Genomic DNA, 8,398 nt, shown 5'->3' with positions numbered 1-8,398 from the left:
AGATCCGGAGATCTTGCTGGCCAGGGTAGTTGACGTACACCTTCTAGAGCACGTTGGGTGGCACGGGATACATGCGGACGTGCATTGTCCTGTTGGAACAGCAAGTTCCCTTGCCGGTCTAGGAATGGTAGAACGATGGGTTCGATGACGGTTTGGATGTACCGTGCACTATTCAGTGTCCCCTCGACGATCACCAGTGGTGTACGGCCAGTGTAGGAGATCGCTCCCCACACCATGATGCCGGGTGTTGGCCCTGTGTGCCTCGGTCGTATGCAGTCCTGATTGTGGCGCTCACCTGCACGGCGCCAAACACGCATACGACCATCATTGGCACCAAGGCAGAAGCGACTCTCATCGCTGAAGACGACACGTCTCCATTCGTCCCTCCATTCACGCCTGTCGCGACACCACTGGAGGCGGGCTGCACGATGTTGGGGCGTGAGCGGAAGACGGCCTAACGGTGTGCGGGACCGTAGCCCAGCTTCATGGAGACGGTTGCGAATGGTCCTCGCCGATACCCCAGGAGCAACAGTGTCCCTAATTTGCTGGGAAGTGGCGGTGCGGTCCCCTACGGCACTGCGTAGGATCCTACGGTCTTGGCGTGCATCCGTGCGTCGCTGCGGTCCGGTCCCAGGTCGACGGGCACGTGCACCTTCCGCCGACCACTGGCGACAACATCGATGTACTGTGGAGACCTCACGCCCCACGTGTTGAGCAATTCGGCGGTACGTCCACCCGGCCTCCCGCATGCCCACTATACGCCCTAGCTCAAAGTCCGTCAACTGCACATACGGTTCACGTCCACGCTGTCGCGGCATGCTACCAGTGTTAAAGACTGCGATGGAGCTCCGTATGCCACGGCAAACTGGCTGACACTGACGGCGGCGGTGCACAAATGCTGCGCAGCTAGCGCCATTCGACGGCCAACACCGCGGTTCCTGGTGTGTCCGCTGTGCCGTGCGTGTGATCATTGCTTGTACAGCCCTCTCGCAGTGTCCGGAGCAAGTATGGTGGGTCTGACACACCGGTGTCAATGTGTTCTTTTTTCCATTTCCAGGAGTGTAATTTGGAAAAAGTATTTTGTGTCATCAGCTGCACAATTTTATGTTTATTCTCTACCGGTTTCGATCGTTACAATAATCTTCAAGGAGAAAAACATTGTACATCAATGGATCAACCATACATTTCCTTCATATACGAGCCATACAAATATAGAACATATATAATTGTTATAACAGAGTGTCCTAATATAGTCCGTATTTATTACATGTGGACGTATTACCAAATGTGCGCTCCTGTATTGCGGCAAGGCACAGCTTGTTTATATGGACTGTGTTAAGCCAGAATATTATGAAAATTACATTTGTTCTACATTTCTATGGCTCATATATGACGGGAATGTGTGGTTGATCCACTGAAGTACAATGTTTTTCTCCTTGAAGATGATGGTAACAATCGGAACCTGTAGAGAATAAATATAATAGCTTTTAACGGACCTTCATTTACACTTAATTAGGAATTTTAATTGACACGTGCATCTAATTTGCCTGTCATTTGGGACAGGCATCTACTCCTAAGAATAATTAAAATGCGCACTATATGATATTAATGGTTTATAACTATATTACGAACTAATGAATGAACTGTTATCAGGCGGTAAGGGAACCAAAAACGCTGACTCGAAATCAAATGTAAAAACGCAGTTGATACCGTAAACTAATGTTAACCAGGAAACCGGCAAAATAATTTGTACCGAACTCATGCAAGTAAAAGTTAACTGATCGCAAAACAGTCCGCTTAATGAATAGCTTCAAATTATCTAATTATATGTTTGATTCTCTTAAAGCCGTTTGCGTCAGGTAGAGACAGTGGGAATGGCTACCCCTTAGTAGCATCTTTCGAACTGCCTGCTACAAAGTCTCCAAATTAGTCCAGTTCTTTTAGATTCTTAATATTCATTACAAAGAAAGAGTAAATTTTTTCGGGCTTACAGTGAGTAAATGTTTTTTGACTGAAAAATCGGTTATTTTTCTAATGGTGAACAGAACATTAAGGTTTGCCGTCCTTTCAACGATGCTGTCATTAGAGACAGAGCCTAGCTCTTTGTGGGTGGAGATGGGAAAGGAAATCAGGAGCCCCTCTATAACGAACCACCGCAGCATTTACATCGAGCATTTTAGAGAAACCACCGAAAACCTAAATGTGTGTGTATGGCCGAACGATTGTTTGAAACTCATTCCTCCCGATTTCTAGTCCACTGCGTCACCTAGTTTGCGTTCTCGATTTTTTGCATAGTTTTTTCCATGGAGAAACTTCTATCCCTGTTGTGCATAATGGAATCGGTCAATAACAAACTTTAATCTTCTACTATACAACACAATGCATACAATGAATTCGCCACTGAGTCCAGTAATATTTCTTGCATAACATAATACTTCACTTTTATTTGCATTTATACGGATGTTGATATGCTGTTTGGTTGTCTACTAATATAAAAGTGTTGTTTTTCATACAAACGTAGTAATTTCAAACTTATTTTCAAAGAAATATAATAATAACAGAAGTATATCAAATGTGTTTGAGGTGAAATATTCTAAAGCTCCGCACTTCTTTCATCTTGTCGCTATGCATTTTCTTCCTTCCATCCGACCAATTTCTTGACCTCTTGGCTCACTTTCACTTGAGTACTTTGTACTTGAATATTTGCCTGCATCGATCAGGTATTTTCTGACTTTGGTGATGCACTTTATGTTCTTAATACTTTCTGTATACTCCAACATTTAGTTTGTTTCTCAGGTGTCCAGCATTCTTTTGACACGACCCTAAAATTTCGGTCGATTTTTCTTCATATGATGAACTAAATTAAGTACCAGTTCAGCCTCTTGTCTACCCCGAAATGTAGCACCTTCCCGACCCATAAACAACGTTTCTGATGCATGTAAGGTTTCTGGCTCGATGACAGCACTGTAATGTTCCACTTTTACGTTATTTCATAGGAATGGTTTATTGTAGATGTTTCCAGTCTTCCAGAATGCTCTACTCACCTTTTCACTCCACTGTTCGGAAGATTCTTTCTGTATCCCATTTTCCTGTACCATCTCCCAAAGATAATGAAATTTGTGGATTCTCTTGATCTTACCATATTGTTTCGCGGTCTTTTCTGGTTTAATATGCATTCTGTTTCTCCGAAGGAGATCTGTAGTCTGGCCTTTTCAGCCTTCTCTTTCAGGACCTCGATTTGTTTTACTGCAGCTTCTGAGTTACCTGTGAGTATTGCCAGATCATCAGTTAACGCCGGATAGCTAAGATATAGTCCTTTAGTTTTCCTTCCTAGCCCAACTGATTTGCAAAGTCCCTGTGTCTCATTTATCCAATTCCCTTACAACTTTGTCCAATATTATATTGAGTAATAGTGGTGGAATACCATCGACCTGTCTCACTCCTGTTCTAATCTCGAATGACTCTGATAACTCTCCCATGAATTTCATTTTTGGTGTTTGTTAGTGCCTGTTTGATTATGTTCACCGTTTCCTAGTCGGTGACCTTCTCTTGCAGTTCTTGAATTAGAGATATGCCTTTTTGAAATCTAAGAGCGGCGTTCAGTAAGTAACGCAATATACTTTTTTTCTAAAAACAAGTTGATTTTGTTCGGTATTCCAAAACATCATATTATTTCCCACTCTTTTAACTCCAAAACCCTGTTTTTCGACGTAATCTCCTTTCAAAGCGACGGCCTTATGCCACCTCATTGGCAGGGCCTGTGTGTGGCCGACGTCACAGCCAACGTCTGGCTGCACCAGTAACCTCCCCTCAACCACGTACTGTTTCCCGCAGAATGGATCCCTCATTGCGGCAAACAGATGGAAGTCGGCAAGTGAGGGATCTGGGCTGCGGGATGGATGGGAAAGAACAGTCCAATGAAGTTTCGTGAGCTCCTCTCTGGAGTGCAGACTTACGTGAGGCCCCGTGTTTTCATGGAGAAGGAGAAGTTCGCTTGCATTTTTTGTGGTAACAAGCACGCTGAAGTTCCTTCAATTTCCTGAGGGTAGGACAATACACTTCCGAGCTGATCGTTGCACAACGAGCGAGGACATCAAAGAGAGCGGCCCCTTCAAAGGCTCAAAAGACCGTTGCCATTACCTTACCGGCTGACAGTGCGGCTTTGAACTTTGTCTTTGGAGGATGGATGGTGTAGTGCCACTCCATGGATTGCAGTTTTATTTCCGGTTCGAAGTCACGAATCCTTGTTTTCGGAAAAAAAATTGTCACGGTCAGCTTCGTAACGTGCACGGAATTCTACACAGAGAGTCCTTCACTGCTCTTTGTGGTTTTATGTTACGCTGCGAGGAACGTAGAGGGCACACGTTTTTGAGTATCCGATCTGGTGGAAGAGTGTGTCAGCACTATCAACAGAATATCCAGTTGAGCAGCGAGGTGTTCGATTGTAATCCGTTGATCACCTCTAACGAGAGTTTGGCACGCTCCAACATTGCGGGAATGTCAGCTGTGTACGGCCGGGTGGCATACGGGACATGGGACAGGTTTGAGGGACCTTGTAGCAATGATAACAGGCGCTTGGCCCAACGACTCGCCGTGCTTTTGTTCACTACCGGTTTTCAGTAGACATTCTGCAAGTGCCTATGAATATCTGCAGTGCTCTGGTTTTCACCCACAAGAAACTCAATGCCAGCTCTCTGGATGGAACATACCTCCGTTAAAGACGCTATTTTGAAGACTATATATAGCGCCACCACCAGTCTGAAGCTCATTAAACTGCAGGGGCTGAAGCGGGAATGTTCCACGATCTCCCACAACAAATTTCGCACATTTTGACCGAAACTGACCGAGAAAAAAATGTGTTGTGTTACTAAAAAATGGTTCAAATGGCTCTGAGCACTATGGGACTCAACTGCTGAGGTCATAAGTCCCCTAGAACTTAGAACTACTTAAACCTAACTAACCTAAGGACAACACACACATACATGCCCGAGGCAGGATTCGAACCTGCGACCGTAGCGGTCGCGCAGCTACAGACTGTAGCGCCAGAACCGCTCGGCCACCAGCGGCCGGCTGTTGTGTTACTCATTCACGTCCTTCGTACAACGGTGCACACGGTCTCCCTGCTTCTCATCGCTTGCTATCTCAGGACTGCCTTTAAATTGAGTACCTGTTCAGCAAAGGATTTCCTTGGCCTGATGCCTTCTTGGTACACTTCTATTTGTTTTCCAGTAGGAAATGTGCAACATATAGAAGGCCCTATTGAGGTGTAGCGCCGTATAACGATCCTGCCTTGGAGGCGGTTAAGTGGGAGATGTGTCTCAGAGCTGGACAGTGACAAATGGTGACACGAGACTGGACGCGCACGTAGTTTACGTATCAGCCGATGGAGGACAATATTGGATAGGGGGACTGTGATCTTAGTTTCGATTGTGCCCACTAGAGTGCACTAAAGTAATAGACTGTTTTCATAAACTGTTCTAGTATTTTCATAAAGTGTTATTATGTCTTTTTGTGTATGTAAAATGTTATAAATGTGTTTTAGCAGTGTGAATGATGTGTGAGTGTGGTTTAAGGTTAATATGAAGATAATTGTTTAACGAGTTATGTAGTAGGATTTAGTGTGGGAACATTTTGAAGACGTATGGATATGGACAAGGGGATTTTTGTAGAACACATTTGTAAAGTAAGTTTATGGTAAAGGGAAAGTTAATTCAGGTATAAATAACAATAGTAAATAACTTTATGCATAAACAAAACTTCAGGATATTAGATAATTATGTCGATTAAAAAGTGCAGTCGTTAGGTTTACTATTTTGTGATTGGTTATTGATGAAAAGCGCGGACTGACGCGGGAGAGTGTTGTTTTGCTATTGGCTGTTGAGGAAACTGACCAATGGTAAAGCAATATTCCATTATTCTTCGCGCGCCTTTTTCTGCTGGTAGAGAAGACTTAGAGTTTTCTAGAGAAGAGTCGGAGCCTAGCCATGAAACAGTTCGGACGTGTGTAGTAGTTCCGATGGAAATGATAAGTTGCCGGATCTAGCAGTGTTTCATACATCAAAAGTATGTTAAAGTGTCGGCATAATTATTCCGATGTGTGTGTAGAAATTTCGGAATTTTTAAGTGTGTTTTGTGACGAGAAAAGACATTCCGCGTGGCGTATTGAGCAGGTCGGTGGCTAAAAACTGTGACTGCATTTGGTACCGACAGACTTCATATTTGGCGAGCATTCTCAATCAAAAACAATCAGTATTTTTGTAGCTATTACGTTTTCTGGAAATGCAACACCATAAACTTGCTAACGTGAGTGAAAGGGATTGTGAGTGACTGTGTTAAGACTAGCACGGGCTTGGCAGTGATACTTGTTCACCTAAGTTTCAGAATATATTGAGGACAAAATTTCCAACCTTTCATTTCTTGAGAAAACTTTCTGCCGAAACGTAGATTACTGACTTTAATTGCAGCCTGGTTCATGTCGAAGTACAGTAGGTTTCGCTCGGCTTCCCTACTGATGATCTGCTGAGAGAATGTTCACAGGTAGGTGCAGGTTCGTCGTAAAGGGACGGAAGGAACCGCGCCGCCGCACTATGACAGAATTTTCTACGTGACGAGCGGTGAAGATATCCCTCTGTAACCGTTAGCATCGTACCTATCCCATTTCTTACGTACTGGCTGTGTAACAGCTCACTTCTGTTTCCTGGTATTGCTTCAGTCTCCCATATGTTTTGAATGATATTTGTTATTTCTCCGAAGTTACTCGGCCCAGTTTCCTTTACCACCTTTTTCCGCTGTTCTTCCGTTTTTCGGTTTCGTGGTTTATCTCTTGATATCTAACTCGTATAGTGCTTTTGGATTATCATTTCTCTTTATCTGCTGGCTCTTTGGGAATTTCGCTGCCGGTTCAGGACAATTCAGGACTCCACTGAAGTATTTCGCCAGTGTCTCGCAGTTATCTTTATTGTTTAGTGTCAGTTCGACATTCTTTTTCTGAAATACAGACTTTGTGTTTGGTATCCTACGATTCTCATTTTAAATGTTGAAGTCTCTCTTGTTATAGTTTCGGGAATCCTCTAGTATTCCTTTTAATTGATGTTATTGATATTCTGCTTTGACTCTCCTGATGTGTCTTGTCGTTTCCTTCCTCGCCTCTATGTACATTGCCAGATTAACTTCTGGTTTGTCACTGTTCCATTTGTTATATGCTGTATTCTTGTTGTTCTCAGATGCATTATCACATGAGACATTACACCATGGATGCCTCTTCTTTTCGGTTAGAGGAATTTTCTCTTTCACCTTACTGATTATCTTTTCTGTCTCGTGGCTGATTCTTCCTTCCCACACATTCTATTTGGTCCCAACCTGATTTTAATTATGGTGAGATAACGGTCAGAGTCTACGGTTGCCCCTCTTCTGACTTTAACATTCGTGATTTCTCTGTGCTTCTTGTCTAATTGCTAAATCGTTGATTTGGTATTCTCCTAACGGTTCGTTTGACCGGTGATACCCACGGCTTGGTTTTCTTGATCTCTTATTGAATTGCAAAACAATAATATTGAGATACTAAATTGTAAATGAAACATACACAAAGGCAATTTTCTCTTTATCTAGCGATCTAATTGTGAGTTAGTATCTCTCTATAACTTTTTGGCGGGATCGTGTGGGGCTGTGTTCGTAAGTTGTTGTGCGTACCAGTTAGGCAGATAGTACTGTGACTGTTGAATATAAGAAGTATTAATTAAAATGATGAAGGAACAAATTAAATTCCTTTGACTTTTCCTTTAAAATTAATTACAAAAAATATTATGGGTACAATAGCCTCCTTCGTCAAACAGGTAATATCATACACCGAGACTAGCTGTGCAAAGTATACGAAGAAGCTGTAGAGGACATTGTTCAAGAGATAAGTGAGAAATTCAGCCATTAATACTCGGAAACAAATTACAATAAAAGTTCTGACACGTTCTCTTTTTTGCTTTTTAAGGTACTGAAAAGTATTCAAGCGAACTATGGCGTAATGAAAAGTGAGATTTGTCAAAAAATATTTTATATTCAAATTTGATATTATTTAAAGTACATCAGATAAAAAGTGCACTTGCAAAAGTATGCAAGATACCAGTCTACTGCTGCTACAAACTTTTGATTGAAAGTTTTTCATTCACACACTTGTTTAGATACGAGTACAGGCGGAAGTCAGAGGCTACCAAATTTGGTGAATAGTATGGATGTGTTTCAAGTCCCTCAGTTTTCCCAACGGCATACACTTTGTTGGCAGCTAGTGCATACGCAATATACATTGGTTCTCTGTGAATTAACAGCAGGAAGTACAGAAAAAGGGCGAAGAACAGTATGTATGTAAAGTATGTTTGGAATGTGTGCTATGAAATGGAGACGAGACCTT

The sequence above is a fragment of the Schistocerca nitens genome, chromosome 4, assembly GCF_023898315.1.
Source record: "Schistocerca nitens isolate TAMUIC-IGC-003100 chromosome 4, iqSchNite1.1, whole genome shotgun sequence".
In the NCBI taxonomy this organism is placed as follows: Eukaryota; Metazoa; Arthropoda; class Insecta; order Orthoptera; family Acrididae; genus Schistocerca; species Schistocerca nitens.
The sequence above is the reverse complement of the archived record's forward strand: the minus strand, read 5'-3'. Positions refer to the sequence as shown.